This window comes from Gopherus evgoodei, chromosome 9 (genome assembly GCF_007399415.2).
Source record: "Gopherus evgoodei ecotype Sinaloan lineage chromosome 9, rGopEvg1_v1.p, whole genome shotgun sequence".
NCBI classification, from domain to species: Eukaryota; Metazoa; Chordata; order Testudines; family Testudinidae; genus Gopherus; species Gopherus evgoodei.
The window spans coordinates 96,217,383-96,235,708 of record NC_044330.1 but is presented as its reverse complement, the minus strand read 5'-3'; the positions used below and the strand labels follow the sequence as shown (position 1 = coordinate 96,235,708).

General features: G+C 45.2%; 1 protein-coding gene across 1 annotated transcript in view; it reads right to left on the bottom strand.

Moving 5' to 3' along the window:
• Nucleotides 1-18,326, bottom strand: part of IL1RAPL2 (interleukin 1 receptor accessory protein like 2) — a 556,734-nt gene that overhangs the window by 537,042 nt on the left and 1,366 nt on the right.

Sequence of the window (18,326 nt, the reverse complement as noted above, 5' to 3'; positions counted from 1 at the left end):
CCCCCCAGAGGAAAACATCAAGATCAGGAACTGTTTTAGGTTGGGATGTACCTTTTAGTCTTTAACTATGAAGGCAAACCCCAGGCAAGGGGTAAGTGTCAGACATTATTCCAGTGGCCGCACATATACCTCATTGAAGGCACGATGTGGGGTCTGACCATTCACAGAATAGGGCACATCCTTAGTTGGTATAAGTTGTCATTGAAGTCAATGGAGCTATGACAATTTACATCAGTTTACATCAATTTACACTGATGCATCCGACGAAGTGGGTATTCAACCACGAAAGCTTATGCTCCAATACGTCTGTTAGTCTATAAGGTGCCACAGGGCTCTTTGCCACTACATCAGCTGAGGGTCTAGAGCAGAAAGAAATCAAGACATTTAAAACATTAAAGAGAAAATGTGGACATTTAACTCCCCAGTGCTCTCTCTAAGATGCACATGTGAATTGCATAAGAGACGTCTGTGCCTGGACACCCCTTATCCCAGATAGAAGATATGTCAGGGCCAGATCATGGGTAGCCACACTTAATGGTCAGAGCTGTAGCCCTCAGTTAGGAGTCAGCTGGGTTGGGAGGTCAGAAGCAGGAGAGAAACTGGAGATCAGAACCACAGGTCAGATGTAAGAGACAAACCAAGGATCAGGAGTCAAGTGAGGCCGGTGGAGCTAGAGCCAGAAGGCACACAGTCCAGAACTCAGCAGATCCCAATTGTTCAGACAGCTTCGTGTTGCTGGTTTAAGTAGGGCCAAAGGGCAATCAGCGGCTCTGGAACTCTGCCATTGGGGTATCAGGGGCGGAGCCTCACACTGGGGCTGGTCCTGGGTCAGCTATTGTCAGCAGGCTGCCAGGTGGATGGTTGCAGCATGGCTGCTCCTGGAATCCCTGTGGACCCAGGTTCAAAGGTCTATGGGTTATGACAATGTGGAAAGAAAATCCACTGGTTGCATTTGCATCTCATTTGCACTGGTGGGGTTCCCATGTTTCCAGAGGGACTAAGTGTGACTAAACTGTTTGTGAGGAGATTTAGATTATTGTAGCTGCCAAGTTCCCCTTTAGTGCAACATAGGGACCAGTTTTAAAGATTTCTTCCTTGTAGGATTCATGAGGGGGGGAGGAGAAGAGAAGAGACATATAAGCCTTGACTGGGTTGTGTTAATTTGCAGAAATATTAGCTATGACAAGCCAATTAAAGTTCAATATAATTTCCCCATAATAAAAAGAAAGTTTATTTCTATCCAGGTCAACCCTGGTGGAAAAAAGAATCAAGATTCCAGTTGTTTCTTGTTTGATTTCCCTTTAATCAAGGGGAGCCACTGATCCATGCAGAAAGGGAAAGGATATGGATATATGACAGGATTTCCCTGGACATGTACAGAAAGAAAAGAGAAAGTCAGCCTTGGGATTCAATACTTCTTGTGAATTTCACCTGATTTATTCCATGAGCACAGAAATACCAAGTTACAGGGCACCTCTTAGCCATAACCTAATGGGCACACATCACAAGGAATGGGCTTCTGCCCTCCACAAATTCAACACATGACAGATGATCACAATATAATGCACTTCAGTGCTGCTTCTACCCAACCCCACACATACTGCAACTCTGGATTTGCTAACATTGCCAATGCTGCAATTAAGTTTTGGCATTGTACCGGGAGGGAGGGTAATGCTCTGGGCATACATTGCCTGACTTGTTATTGCAATCACCACAAACTTTAGGATTAGGTCCCTTGTCATTTCAACACTGCAGTAGCCATAAGTTCTGTTTGTAGCACCAGGAGTGCAGTATTGTACATGGGGAAGGGACAAAGGGATCCAGCTTGTTGATTTTAATTACTCCAAATATATCATTCACGTTTTGTGCAAGCCAAGTGGCCTAGAGAGATGGGAGCTCACTAATGACACCTATTGGTGTAGAGGGGAAAAACAGGTGGATAGAGGCTCCGTAAGTGGGGAAATGATTGAATAGGCCAGGCTGCATTTGCATTTTGGTTCCGATACAGTTTAGGGGCACGTTAATCAAAATGCAGCTAAGTTTGGGGATTATCCCAGTCAGGTAACGAAAGTACATCAGAACTGCACCAGGCATACCTGGGGTGAGGAGTCAAAACCACTATCTGGCACAGCTGGGCAGCAGAGCCTGGACAAAGGTAGACAGCAAGGGACTTATCTCTAGTGGGAGTACATTCCTGGTGACTCTGTCCAAGGTCCGATATGCCACTGTGCCTCTCTGAAGGCATTATGAAAAGGAAGCTTTTGTCAAGAGGTGGCTGATGGCACAGGGGCAGCCGCGAAGTCTGAGGCAGCTTTTGCTGAAGCCACAGAGGACAGCAGCACAGCCGAAGAACTCCAATGAGGACCTCCCATCACTACCACAAGGTTAAGTGGTGGATCCTCCAGAGCAGGCCAGGCAGCTCTTCCCTCACAGGCTGGAAAGGGACCTACCTGAATGCTGCTAGTCCAAACAACAAAGCGGGGATACAGCAGAGAAGGAAAGTGGCTATTTCAAGAGCACACTGCTTGATTGGATGCTCTTCCCGTGAGTGGAGGACTGAGTTTAAGACTATTGCCAAGACACGTGGGAGTTGAGAGTCTTAATACACACACAGTTGATTATTGGCTTTCCAAAGTTTATTCGGTGTCCCCTTTTTCCCCCTCCTCCCCAGATAATTGTCTTTGTTTCATGCACTGACTCAGAGCTTGTGAGTGGGGAGGTATAAGCTACCACGGATTCCCAAGAGAATATTTAGTTTTCCCCCAGATTTATGGGTGGGGACTAGAGACAAAAGTTATCTGAAGGAAGCCCTAGATAGTTTGAACCTGGCCCTTTTGGCTGAGACTCCACCACCTGACAAGGTGGGGGATTGTTGCCATCAGAAATGTTCACGTTATTTAGTGGGGTTAGAGGAGACGGACAAACCTGCCTCCCTCTTCTCGATTAAGTCAGTATAAAACAATTTATCCTCTCCCAATACCATGCGCTGGAGCAGACCACAGATTTCAGGCAGCTGTCCAATTCAGAGTTGTAAGCTATGGGCAAGTCCAGGAGAACCAAGCTGCAATGCAGCATAAATACCACCCATTCCCCTGACAAAAATCTCAACTCTGATACTCTGCTCAGTCAGCCTACACCCCCTCCTCTTCAGTGAAATGCTCTGTCAGCTCTTCCTAACTCCCCTCCCCACCTTGAAAACACAGGCCGGTGAAATATTCTCTTTTCTTTGAGAGTTCCTTCTCCCCAGCTCCAACAACTTCCAGGATTGAAAAAGATCCCCTGAGAAATGATCGGGAGAAGTATTTTAAATGGGGATAGGCAATTAATATTCTGTGCAGATGCCTACACCGTTGTCTATACTGGACTCCACATCCTTGTTTTTCCATAAAATTAAGTTTTGTTCTCATCTTTATATAAAAATGCAATTTTTAAAACAACATTAGTAACTCCACTCTTTGTAGTTTGCTTTTCAGGTGCAAAGTGTGATTTGTGGATGCTCCACAGGGCTCTACAGACTCTGGTTTCTCCACAGTCGTTGAGATGTAGAAGGTGCTCATTAAAACAAAACCTCACCTCTTTGGCAGTCTCCAATTGTCAGGTTCTGTTGCTCAGAAGTCTCAGGGAAATAAATTACTGTTTCTTCACACAAAGCGTGAACTGGCAACACTAATTCTTTTGTCTTTTTCCTAGTACTCTAGACAGTGTTTTATGTTCCATTTCTTTTGATGTTATTTTCCTACTTTTAATTTTAATGAGGATTTTTCTATCAGCCTGCTCCTCTCCTTTTTCTAGCTCAGACTTTGAGCTGCCTCTCTCTTATGGCTGATTTTCTGTGTCACACTGTCTTCTATAATGGACTGCAGATCACAGGCCTCCCTTTATATACACACCTGAGCCTTACCAGCAAAGTTGCGGGAGGGGGAGAAGAGAAGAGAGCACACAAAAAGCCACCACACCACACACTGACACAGTTTGTGTGCTAATTTCAAATCCCAGATCTTCAGCTCTCCTTGGTAAGAGTCATGCAGAGCTCTTTGTTCTGTTGCTCCATTAACACTGAATAAGATTTCATTTCTGCCTAATTCTGTGTGTATCTTCAACATCTTCACCAACCTCTCAAGTCCTCTAAATACCACAGGACTAATTCCATAGCACTGTTTGGATTCAGATTTCGTACATCCATATTTGAAAATCCATGTCACTGTTGCTGCACTGGGCTCAGTCTCCCGACTAAGTTATCATCCAAGAAACTCAGATTCTTTTTCTAGCCGTGAACATTTAAGGCTAAAACTAGAACCAAGATGGCTTGTGGCTCCAGGAGTGTGCTACTTGCAAGCATGCAGTGACTACAACAATAATGCAGAGCTACAGGATAAAGAATCACTACAAACTGAATGGCGTAATAGTGGCAATGATTCCTCAGTAACACAAGCAGGCAAGAACACATCACATCAGTTCTCTGGGTGTCATTCTGGCGCCACATCCAGAACTTGATCCATTTCAAGGGCATGGTGCAAATCTTTCAAGGACTCTTAAAGGCCAGGAGTAGGGATTTGGAGATGGGGAGCAAAAGCTTTACAGCCCCTTAATTCTGTGATCTTGCATAGTGCTGGCTGAGCATGTCCTCCATGAAATCACCGAGGGTCTGAGAAAAATCTCAGCACTGAGCCATTGGTCCATGCAAGTGTTATTTCAAAGTAAGTGTATTGCAACAGGACTCACACATTGGTATTGGGCTGGATCCTGGAGCAGATTACGCCCTTTTTTGGCAGAGAACTCTTCGGCACATGTATCAAGCAAACGTGTTCCTCTAATACTAGTTTATTTTTTCCCCTTCTTTGTGGATTTTGAATTGACCTTTACTTACAAGCAAACAACTTCAATCTAGTTCTGCTCTCGGTTATACCAGGGCAACCCAACCAACCTGGTTGCGGCTGTTCCTGCATCACAGAGAGCAGAATTTTGCACCTAGAATTTCATCTCTCAGGCATGAAAATTGATGAAGGGATGTCTTCATTAAAGGTGGATGCAAGCCACAGAGTTCAGACAAAGACCTAGACCCAAGCTTCCACAAATTCCAAATTTTCATATGTCCTGCAGGGCCATCTCTGTTCCTCACCATGCCTTCCCACTAGTCACTTAACTATCTTTGAAGACTCTAGCTAGTAGTTCTTATTCCTTTAAAAGGCAAACAAAAAATTTAAAAAAAAAACCAAAACATCATAAAACACCCTCTATTACCAGAATACTGCACTCAATACCTGCGGCAAACACACCCCAGTATGCCCCCTCCTATTGCAGCACCTCTTACCTCAGCTTCTTTCACCTTCTTTGGGCTCACTCCAGCTATAGGAGGGAGCTAGCCCTCCAAGCACATCACTTTACAGCATCTAACCCCTTCTAGGAGCTTCATGTCCTTTATTGAAGTCCAGTGAAAATATACATACACAAAAACCCAAATTTCAGTCTGGCTAGGCAAAGCTGGCTGCCCCTTCCTCACAAGAGCACCTCATTTCCTACAGTTTGTCCCCACGCTTGTCTCAGGCTCCTGCCCTTCAACATCCCCACTGTCCAGAGACTGGCATGCTCCTCCCCTCGCTCAGGACTCAGACAGGTTACAGCTCCTCAAGGTCCATGTCTCCAGTCAGGTTGCCAGCTCACCCCTGGAGTAGCCTGTCTGCTCTGCTTCCTCCTTCTCAGGCTACTTACCAAACCCTCTCCCAGGTCTTGCTTCCCTTGACTTGGCTCACCCAGCTGTTATGGAAAAGCAGCTAGCCCTGCTCTACCCCAGCTGGGCTTCATTTCTAATCAGTCCAGCCCCACCTCCAGGTGGAAGCAGGCAGGTTAATTGATCTCTTAAGCCCATAACAACCCTTTCATACCATGTGTGAAGGGATCACCATATCACAGAAATGGTAATGCTGCCTACCTGGAAGCTCTGCCTATGTGATTTTTAGCACCAGATCTTCCATAGGCTACTTCTTCAGTCTTCCAGGCAGGAGGAGGGTCATCGCAAGTTTCGTGCTGGTTTCTAAAGCTCTCTCTGCAGTGCCTTCACCAAGCCTCTTTTTATACTTGACAGCTGCTCAGCTCAGCTGGAAACCAAGGCTCAAGTAGCTTTTGTGAAATACCATGTGCCTAACGCCTCATGCAGCATCCTTAGACTTGCCTCTCCTAGCACTTCCCAGAACATCCCTATCCATTTTCCTGTTTCTGTGACACACCAGCTTCCTCCACCCCTTACCGCATGTCTGCTCATTCACAGAATAGTCTATTTCTATCCACCCACTTCCAGCCTCAGAGATCTGGACAGATAAGGTCATCTGAGAGCCAAAGTTCATTTTAAGTGAGGATGGGTGAAAGTCATTCAGCGCCAACTGGCATTGACCTCAGGGAGAGTTTCATACTAGTAAGAGATTAATAGGAACTGCAGGATGTAACCTTATGAGGGGGGGACCTTTTTAATATTCACCTCTCAATCTCCTCCACTCCTGCCTCTACTCTCACCACACACATATATATATATATATATATATATATATATATATATATATATATATATATATATATATATATATATATATATATATACACACACACACACCCATCCCATCCACCCCTACCTTCTTAACACTCTCCTCTGCCTGCTGTGTGAATGTCCTTCACTAGTTATAAGTTAGGAGTCCCCACTAGCTCAAGGCCAAGATGTGTTTATGTTGAATGCCCATTTTGAGACCGGTTTGCTCAGCATTTTCTGAAAAATTAGAGCCTGTAGGCACCCAAAATCATGTTAGAAAACCTCAGCTCAAGACTCCATATCTCAGCCCAAATGGATTCTTTCCAATTCCCCTGCCCTCAGGATTCACTAATACAATTCACAGACACTTCAGGCCCAGTTCTTCCACCACAGGAGAAGAGTTACACCCCTCACACAATCAGCCTCACCACATTCACTTGGATTTTTAACTCTTGAGCATTTCTGGCCCTGACCCTACACTCAATATTTGTCTCGCAATTAATCATGCTGCCATTAAAAGCCTGCTGCTTGTCCATGACTAGAGATGCGGCTTGTGACAGCCTGAAGAGGTTCTTTACCTTAGTTACACTGTAACTGTCTTTAAAAAAAATGAATTGAATGAGACAATGTAGTCATAATTGTGTTTCTATATAGGAACAAGTGCTGTTAACATTTCTAATTTACCTCAGGCCTAAAATTTAACAGCAAAGGTCAAATTTAAACCATTTCTCCCAAACACTAAAAACAGCCCATGACAGCTCTTTAGGATCTCCCATCCCTTAACCTACCACATGTGACATCGGTGTGAAATACAGCTTATGTCTCTTTCAGAACATGGCTATTTACTTGTATGAACACACCAGGAAGCATGAAATTCCATGTACAAGTCAGGATTCACTTCTTTTTAAAAAAACATTAAATTGATGTTCCTTAGGGCAGTAGAAAAAACCTATGTAGAATAGGTAAGATTTCTGTGGGTTTTTTGAGTATGCCAAGACTGTAGGATCAGGGCACCAAAGTCTGTTCCTGGGGCCTCTCTGTTAGGTGACACTAGGATGGTAGCAGAGGCTGGGATAGTCAATATGAGCTCAATCCTGCCATGTGCTGAGCACGCCAGCCCCAAGCATGCAATTGCTCACACACGCTTGAGTACTTTGCTGGATCAGAATCAGCATGCTCAGCATCTGTCAGAATCAAGCCCTATTGGAGTAGCACATCAATGAGAATTAGTGTCCATCTGTATTCAGCAGCCTCATGAGAAGTCACCTCTATATTCGTTATAGCTAAGTCCCGTCTCTTCTCTACCTTGAGGAACACCACAAGCCCTGAGTGACTCCACTTCCGCATTGTGCCCCTTTAGCTAAGGATGAAGTACAGAAAGATTTGCAGTGCATGTGTCTAGGTTCTTCCTGCCTCTGCCACTCAACTTGCATTTGAAATCTGTGGTAAGATTAATAATTATTCACACAGGAGGACTCAGGGGATTAGCAATCAGCTAAGGAACATGTCACTTCTCCGTGGCTAATGTGAATCCTTGAAAATGAATAGCACTGTAGTTTGCTGAGCTAATGTTTGTTGTTGCTGCCACCCTGAATGCTCTCTTGAGATCTTTTAGTGTTTCTTCCTCACATTTGGAGAGGGGAAGCCTTTCTGAAGCAAAGATGAACGGTATGACACATTTTACTCTATCAACGGGGGTTGAGGCCTGGCCTGTGAATTTTCAGAGACCTGAACAAAAGCTAACTTGGATTTTAATGGGAGAGGGAGGGAACGACACAGTTGCCATGTTTGACAACAGCTTACCAAGTACCAGTGTTGCAAAAACCCCTTAAAAAACACACACACACACACACACACACACACACACACACACACACACACACACACACACACACACACACACAGCCAGCTTGGAAGACATGCATCTAAGGCAGCATAACTGCTTAAATAGCTCTTCAGAAATGATCAAGGCTAAGGTAGCTCTTGTATCCTGAAGGTCGTCCTCCTAGTGCCGGATTCAAAGTCCATTCATGCCATTGGTCTTTCCATTGACTCGCATGGGCTTTGGATCATGTCCTGGGTTCTGAGAAGAGCAGGTGGACACACTGGTCACACACTAATGACTCCTTTGCAGAGCGATGCTGATCTTCAGACCAAAAGGATATTGTGCATGACACTTTATGAAAGAAGAGGGATGGGGGAAGGGAAGAAGCAAAATAAGGGAGCAGGAAGTAGCTAGGCAGTGAGATTCCTTATCCAACTGCCCCCAGGGGTTTGTTATGAAACAAGTGTATTCCTAGTTGAGAGAGGTTTGAAGGAATGCTGTCCAATCCTGCAAGCCCTAACTCAAGCAAATAACTCCTTTGGCTTTAGGAGGGCTCCTCATAGGAACAAGGGCTATTCATGTGAGCCAAGGCTGGCTGGATTGTGCCTTGATGATTTTAAGAACCCAGGTAATAAGAACAGCCTCCCAACTGTGAAGAGTAGATGTGGATTTAGCCATACTAAAGCATTAACAATAAAAACCTACAGGATGAGCAAAACTGTTGGATTATACTCCACAGGGAAAGCCCTGAGGGTGTTGATGGGACAGTGTTGTGACCTGATGGCTGTCTAATGTTAATCATAAAGAAGATTAACATTCCCAATACTTAAGGACTCCAGTGTTCCTGGCATGAAAATACTAATGTTAACATGTCTGCCCATTATAGGCTCTTGCTAGAATATTTTAGGAAAGTCTCAGGCAATACCCTGAGCAGGTCTCTGAACGCGTCAGCAAAACTAGTAAAAGAAACCAACCCACCTTGTATTGCAACTAGACACAGTGCTGAGAGCTCATCATACAGACTGGGCTCCATTCACTTCAGAAAGACATTGAAATGTGATCAAAGTTTGCCATTATGGCATATAGGTCTCCTCACTCTCCAGTTCTGCTCTTCTCCACTTGTTTCCAGACCCTGCAGGAAAGCAGCTAATTGGGGTGGTACTGAGGGACACATTCATCACTTCTAATGGCTGTGACATTGATTAAACTCCACTGAGCTCCACAAAGAACTACTGTTCTGTCATGTATTCATTTGATTTTCCAGCAAACTGTAACCCTTTTCCCTAGCTGTCGCAAGTTAGAGACGTACTCATCCTGTGTCATTGCTTTTAAATTTGACACCAACCATTTTATAGACATTCAGACTGAAATATATGATTGTGGGAGGAACGTTATGGTTATACGTCAAGCACTCCTGGTTTACTAGCTCAACAAAACGCACCTATTAATTCACAGCTTTGTGTTCGGAGTGGAAGCTATTCATATTCTACATATTCTTGCTGCTGCAAAAATGTGGCTTAATCAATACGGTACCTCAGGCAACATGAAATACTGTAAGCAATGTAAAAGGAGGATTTTCAGACCTAGAGATTTTAAGACCACTTATGGGATTTAACTGCTTGGCAGGTCAAAGGCATTTAGAAACTAGTCTCACCCTCAACATGGTGTGGCTAAGAGTTAGTTTACATTTGAAGAGTTCCTGGTATAACTATGTCAGTTTGGGGATGTGACTTCTTTCCAGTCTAGTTATACGGTATAAGCCCTAGTGTGGAGGTAGTTACACTGGATAAAGTCACCTCATACTGGTATGTCTTATTTCAGTTCCCAAACCAGAACAGAAATTACCAGTATAACTTCATTCACCGGGGAGGGGAGAGGTTAAACAGTCTTGCTGTTTCATGTAGCCAAGCTCTTGGAGAATCATCCTAGGAAAATGGACTTCCTAAGCCCCAAGAGCCACCAATGGGCCATATGCTGCACTCATACTAGCCCATCTCCCCCTACAGGAGCAGAGGAGTTCTGCTCAAGATGACTGTCTGTGTGACTTCGTGGGGGGCAGGGGAGGAAGAAGAGGTATCCAGATAAGCAATCTTAGACTTTAGTGTTTTCATGGCCTGGCCTTTTTGAAAGCCCAGAGCTTTGGCCTAACTTGGTCCCCTTGAAGCCAGTGACCCACTGAAGCCATCAACTTCAACAGGAGCAGAGGTAGGCCCACGCCAAGCACTTTTGAAAATCCTACCCATGGCCCAGCGTTCTCTCTGCTAGAATTTCAGAAACAAAAGGGAGCAGAATTTTCACATTAAAGGGACAATTCCAGGATCAAGTCTCTGGTCTGGAACACAATCTTCCACATCCAAGGCCAATCTCTTACCTCCCAGTTGAGAGAGGGACAGGGTGTCTCCAGAATCCTTCCAGATGAAAACTGTAGAAATCGATATGTCTCCCTGAAACATTTCATTTTTAATGAGACAACATTTTTCAATTAAAAAATTTGTCAAATAGATTCCGACCAGCCTCCAGGCCCACCGCATGGAGGTGCTGGATGCAGAGTCCCTTACACGTCCCTTGGAGGAACACGCCCCTCCAGTCTCCTTCACAGCCCCCAAACTACACTCTTCCCTGAAGGGAGGACTATCAGGAATTACCATCAGGAGACCCCTAGAGAATTCCTTCCCCCCCCACAATCTCCCTCTCTATGACTTTGCTACAGAAAAATATAACCTGGCCCTAGGTCTTGGAGGGATAGCTCAGTGGTTAGAGCACTGGCATGCTAAACCCAGGGTTGTGAGCTCAATCCTTGAGTGGGCCATTTAGGGATTTGGGGATTAGTCCTGCTTTGAGCAGGGGGTTGGACTAGATGATCTCTTGAGGTCCCTTCCAACCCTAGAAATCTATGATTCTATGGCCTCCAGAGACTTCAGTGGACATTTCACCTGTGGCAATCAATGCTTAGGAAAACACTAGAGGTGAAGCCCTGATACCACTGGGGTCAATGAAAAGATTTCCATCAATTTCAATGGTGCCAGGATTTCTCAATCAGTTTTTAAAGGAAGTGACAGTCTATTTTTTAAATGGACCAGCCTGAAAAGCAAGTGCCATGCAACTGCTTCCTTGTATCACGGTACAGACAATTCAGATGCTTACTTTCCCTTAGAGCTCTAAAAAAGACTTCCCAATAAACAGCTTAATGTAAAGTCACATTGTCTGAGAAGGGCTTAGAAACAATACTGGGTATGGTTGCTCCTAAAGACTGTTTTATAGCAGTTCATGATTTAGCATCCCTTGATATTTTCAAATTTCAGCTTCCATTTGAAGTGAAATTACACAGAGCTCAAATGTACTAGAGTGTGAGTTAATCCCATACATTATAGATGCTTTATTTGTACTACACTCAGTAATGCCCAGCTCAGAAGTAATTATGTGCTGTTCACATGGAGTTTTGTACTCAGGATGGGTTTAGCTAAGTCTACCCTGAACAGAACGTATTGTTCCTGAACCACCTTTTCTATGTCCACATGTGATGTGCACAGGCAAATAGACATGGAGGAGAAAAGGGGGTTTAGCAACAATATGCTCCATTTGGGCAAGATGTACCTATGCTCTTCTCAAAGGCACAGCAAAAGGATGTTCCTACAGGACTGTCCCTGGATCTGATCCCGCTTTCTTTAGGTAATTGGGCATTTTAGGCTGAAATTTTTACTGGAGCTGTCACAAGCACTTGCAAAAGCATCAGGAAAGAAGAGGATTCACCCAGTAGCTTGCTGGAATCAGACTAAGGGTATGTCTACACTACCTGCTGGATCAGCGGGCAGCAATCGATCCAGCAGAGAATCAATTTATCATGTCTAATCTAGACACAATAAATCAACCCCCGAGCGCTCTCCCGTCGACTCCTGTACTCTAGCTCGGTGAGAGGTGCACGCAGAGTTGACGGGGGAGTGGCAGCAGTCAACTCACCGTGGTGAAGACACCATGGTAAGTCGATCTATGTACGTCGACTTCAGCCACGTTATTCACCTAGCTGAAGTTGTGTAATTTAGATCAAACCCCCCACCCCTAGTGTAGACCAGGGCTAAGGGTGTGCCTACACTGTAAGTGAAGGAGTGATTGTAACACAGATAGGCACACCTGGACTAGCTTTCATCTAGCCAACACAAGTAACAGCACCAGCATAGACATGGCAGCTCAGGCTTCAGCCCAGGGTAGCAACCATAGTACAAATCCTCAGGGTTCTAGCATGCTTGTACTCTGGTTGCAAGCATATGCTGAAGCCTGTGCTGCCAAGTCTATGCTACCATTACCACCCATGCTTCCTAGATTAAAGCAAAGGCTGGTGCACCTCTCGTTAGAATATAGATATTCAGGCCTGTCTGTAAAGGCCTATAATTAAGAATGTATGTCTATTCTTATCACTTAGCTAGTTACGGGGGTATAAAAACCAAAGAATAAAAAAAAAAATCACAGTCTGCCTCTGTATGGGCCATCTCTCATTATGACAGTCTGAGCTTTGGCTAAGCAAAAAACAGAAGCAGCAGGGGCAGCCATAAACTGTGAAGCATATGGTCGCATCCTCACTTTGCAAACCAGTCACACTGAAATAAGGTAGTATTAGGCTGTTAGGAAGGCAATCCAATCTAACACCTCCAGATAAAGAAACAGATCTTAAGATGTTTAAAGAAAACTTAGTTTGAGAGCTGTCTGGCAAGAACTAACTCACTTATCAATGGTCGTGGTTGTGAAACCTTCATTTCTTTATTGTTTTGTCTTTGTGGTCCCCACTCTTCTATTCTTAATCTGTATGGTCTCTGTCTGGGTCTTCACTTGTTCTGTCTGCTGTATAATTAATTTTGCTAGGTGTAAGTTAATTAGGGTAGTAGGGGAGGGATAGCTCAGTGGTTTGAGCAATGGCCTGCTAAACTCAGGCAATCCTTAAGGGGGCCATTTAGGGAACTAAGGTAAAAAAAATCTGTCTGGGGATTGGTCCTGCTTTGAGCAAGGGGTTGGACTAGATGACCTCCTGAGGTCCCTTCCAACCCTGATATTCTAAGATATCATTGGTTAGAAAATTATGTTACAGTATGTTAGGATTGGTTAGTTAAATATCAAATATCAGTAAAATGATTGGTTAAGGTATAGCTGAGAATGTTACTATATAACCTGGGGTCAAACGAAGTAGGAAAATTGGAATCAAGCTTGCTGGAAATTAACCCCAATAATTGTCTGCACTTCGAACTTCTGGGTCGCTTGCTGTCTGCATGACAAGAACCAGGGAAGTGGGAGGGTGAAGGGAAAGCCCTCGAACACCTCCAAATCACACCTTTGCTTGCAGCGTGGACATTCCTAAAGAGCCAAGTCCTGGCACTAAACCACTATCCATGCTAAAGCAGCGTATGTGACTTGGCTAAAATTCTTTCCCCAACAGCCTGGGCTGCAGCAGCCCCACTATCCTTACCCTCTTTGGCTCTTGTGCCAACACAGCTGGCTGGGAGCCACAGCCTCACCCACTCCTTCTTGCTTCTTTTTACGGGTGCACAATGCCTGCCCTCTACATTATGATTACAACTGCCCCTTATACACGAGGGATGTTCCTTGTGCCCTCTCCTGCCCCCTCAAGTATTGGCACATTCAAACCAGGATTTCTAAGTCCAGATGAGATGGAACCTTGTTCGTTGCCTTGCCAAGACCCTCGTTTATAGCTACAGTGCAGCATCGCAGAGTCAAGCCCCTCTTGTTCCGCTGCACACAATAAGATAGAAAGCCTGCTGCCAGAAGCTTTCACTGGAATATACCTGGAGATTTCTAGTGTGTGCATGCACAGACACCACATCCAACCCCAAAGAGCAAAGCATTTGTGCTGAAAAGCCAACTACAATGTCAGAGGAGCCAGTATTTTTGCATTGATAGAATGTTTAAAAAATGAAGGAGCACTTTCACGCCAGAGCTAATGAGAAGGCACTATTAGTTGGAGGAGTTCCTCAGGAAGGTTACACGTACCGGCCAGATTTCTTCATCCCACTAAATGCCAATTGCTAACAGTTTGGTGAAGTCAAGGTCCTCCGAAGTTACCAAATAATCTGTGAAAAGCCAAATGGTTCCACCAAATATGCATACTAAAGAATCAGCAGTAACTGTGCAATAGAAATAGAAATCCCTGGCTGGGATGATTTAGTTGGGGATTGGTCCTGCTCTGAGCAGCGGGTTGGACTAGATGACCTCTGAGGTCCCTTCCACCCTGATATTCTATGAATTTCCAGAGATCAGTCTTGGTGCACCTACCAATGCCCATCTCAGATTACAGCCCATCCACCTAGCATTAGGGCAGAGTCAGAAGGAGTGGGACCTAATCAATCCCATTTTTAAAAGTGGGGTTTGGGTGGGAGCAGAGGTGAGTCTTGGGAACGAGAAATAACAGTCATTTTCAAATGACAGCGGGAAGAGAGACTGCAGGTGAAATCCTGGATTCCTTTGATTTACTGTACCCAGAGAGACCTTTGGGCCCAACCCTGCACTACTGTTTGGCATCATGCATCCCTGGGCCCATCACAAGGGCAGCATTTTGCACAAATGCAAATAACTCCACATGATTCAAGGCAAAGGAGAATGAGGCTGCTCACCCTCACCTGTGCTCAGCTACAGCCCACACCTATTAAAGTTCTGGGCTTCTGCCCACCCATATCTAAAGGCCTGTCCCCCCAGCTTAAGGGGAGGAGCCACCAGACCCTGCCTCACAGCCAACTCAGATGGTGCATGGGGCAGGGGACCAGGGAGGCTCACGGGACAGAGGCTGAATGGTAAGGTCCCATGGGCTGGGCTGAGGAGCAGGCGGGGAGCATCCTTCTGCAGGATCCATTCAAGAAAAATGCAAGAGGTGGGCAGTAGGACTGCCCTCACCTCCTGGAGCCTGTGATGGGAGACATGAGGGAGAGAGAGCCCCATGCACCAGCGGAGTGCCACAGGGTCCCCCCAGCCTCTCTTCCCACCCCATCATAATCCAGGAGGTCTCCAATCCTGGTGGCACCAGCCTCTCATGCACCGAGGGGTATTCTACCACCTGCATACTGAGGTGGGGGTTGTATAGCAGAGGCTCTGTAGGAGGTTCTCCCCCTCAGTGGCTACCTAGTCACCAAGACTAGCTCCCAGGCCCTGAGGAGGTCAAGGTGCTGCAGTTGTAGGACCAAGCCCAGGCATCAGAATAACATCACCATACAAGAACAGTCATAGGTCTCAACATGCTACCTGCTCTTCTTGCTTTTCCTTTCTGAAAATAGACTAGGAAGGCTAAAGGGCTTTCAACATACACACACATTACCTTCCACTCAATGTCCTTATTTAAAGGCTCTCTTTAGCTGCTGGCTTAGACCACCAATAACAGCTAGAAAGGATCTCACTTGGAGTGTAGGGTTGGTCTCGGCTTGCTCATTTGTACATGACAGTCTCACTTTCTCCTTAATGAGAGCTAGGTTCAAGCTGCAGCCTGGTGACAGGCAGGGACTCAAGAGGAGCAGAGAAATCAGTATAGAGACTACGGCTCCTCCTGTGCATAGAGAAGCCAGTCTGGAAGGGGAGGAGATAGGAGATAAGTAAAGCTCCCAAGGAGTTACTCCTACCCAGGACTCTGCTGATTTTCTATCCACTAGCATCCCACCTGGGACCTTCCAATTCTGAAAAGGTAGAAAAATGCAGAAGAGAGACTATTTTTGTTCACTCATAAGTAACTTCTCACTGTCTCCTCAACCTCTCCTCAGCCAAACACTTGTTTTATGCAGGTTTAGCTCAGTCAGATTAGATAGCCCAAGATCTAAATAAAACCTGAAACCCCCAAGCTTCCCCTCAGCTAACTTTGGAGGAGAACTTGACTCATTTCAAGCCAGCATCTTCCCAACTTCACCCCCTGCCTCGGTCTGGCATTAGCCAAATTAGTCACACCAGTCAGCAGGAGCCTTCTCCCAGACTTAGCTGCTCCTATAGTTCCTACCTCAGGTCTGCTCAGCCCACCCAATAGATCCTCTCAAGAGAGATGCCTCTCCATATTTTCTTTATGTCCAGGTAGGGAAACAAGGTTTCAAGATTAAGGTGTTTCAAGAAGATACTGCTAGCCTATTACACCCACATTTTATCATTGCTTATAAATTAAAGTCCCTTTCAAAGTGCTTACAGTGACAGTGCTCCTGTGAACACACTTACAGGGCCTGAGCCAAAGCCAATTGACTTCAACGGGAGCCGTTTCCAGGGTGTCTTTATTGTGCTTTCCTCTCTCCTTCACCCTTAGAGCATTGTCTTGCATTAAAGTGAGTTCAGACCGAGCAGTCGATTTCCAGGGAATGAAGGCTCAGAGTCGAGAAGGAAAGCCACAGCATAACACACACTGCAATCCAATCACTCATACAAAGGAATTCCCTGCATCTTAAAAAATTAAGAAGCTAAGAGCAAATGGGACAATTTCATGCTGCAAAGCAGGACTGAAAGAATGAGTTCCCCTTAAAAAGCATTTTTTCCTAGACGTTGTAACATGAAGTATCAGTTTTCGCCCAGTAAACACTTGTTAGGTTAACCCATGCAATACACAGAGATTTTATGTTCCATGATTTACCTTTTGAAACACACTGATTTCCAGGCTCTTTAGATCACCAAATGGGATCCCGATTGGAAGCATCAATACTGACAGCCACACTAGCCACATGCACGCAGGGCCCGATGCAAAGCCTATTGAATTCAATGAGAGTCTTTTCAATGACTTCAACAGGCTTTGGATTAGGCCCAATGAAGACACAGAAGCACCGACAGGTGTTAACCCACCTGATTAGTAATTCTGGGTGCCCCAATTTCTTAAAGGGGCCTGATTTCCAGACAGTGTGGGGGGTCAACATTCTGAAAGCCAGGCCCCTTTAAGGTGTCTCCAATAGCACTTCCCCTCCCTCACCACAAAAGAAAAATACTGCTCACTTTTGAAAACCCTGACTGCGTCTTCTTTGCCTGTTAAGCACAATCATGGTACTAAATCACTAGCTTCTCGCTCATGATTTAGGCTTCCTTTGGAAATATGAAAGTTCTTAAGTGTTTCTGTTGCTAAGGGGCCTGATCCTAAAAGGTACCGTGTACCTGCAGCTCCCATACCTAGCAGGATCAGACCCTTTTCTGTTATAACAAACCGGGAGGGGGGTCTTTTAAGCCACCCACCCACTGGGCCATCTCAACTCCATGAGACGGAAGAAGGAACTGATCTGTGTGGTTACCGGCAGCTGCCTTTAAAGCACAGCTCAAGCCCCACAGCCCTTCTTGGAGGATTCAGAAGAAAGTGGGAGGACTGTCATTAACCCAGAACAGAAAACACAGGCGTTGAGCAGAGACTGTTTTTTTAATTGAAAGAAGGGTGCTCTAGAGGAATAGCCATGTGCTACATAGAGCAGGAATCTATTTATAGGGGAGATGCCAGGAGATTCCCCACCCTCCTGTTTCCTTGAGTGTTCAATAACTTCCCAGCCGGTGAACATTTTCCTCTCTGGGGTTTGCATCAGTGTTTCACGAACATATTGCCACGCACTATTTACCTTGGGCAGCAGCTTCCAGGCTTGTGGTGCCTGCTGCTACCGAAGTCATTAGGGATACAGTAATGGATCAGGGTTCTGAGCCAAAGCCCATCGAAGTCAATGCAAAAATTCATTGACTACAGTGGTGCTGGATCAGGCCCCAGATGAACATCTCTAGAGGAGATGGTAAAAATGACTCCAATATATACACAGGCACATATCCTCTGCCCCATATGTAATACACACATTCATAACATCCCACATGAAATATACATTCTATTTTCTTGGTGCTGTTCTTACAAAGGAAAAATGGGAGGGGCAGAAATAAGGAACAAGGGGGAAATCCAGCCTAACAGCAGTGCCTTTTTCCAGACACTTTTCCCCGCTCTCTCAGTCTTAGAGAGACTTTAGAACAAACTTTGCTGAGAGCCCATTTCCAGTCATGCCCCTAATCAAT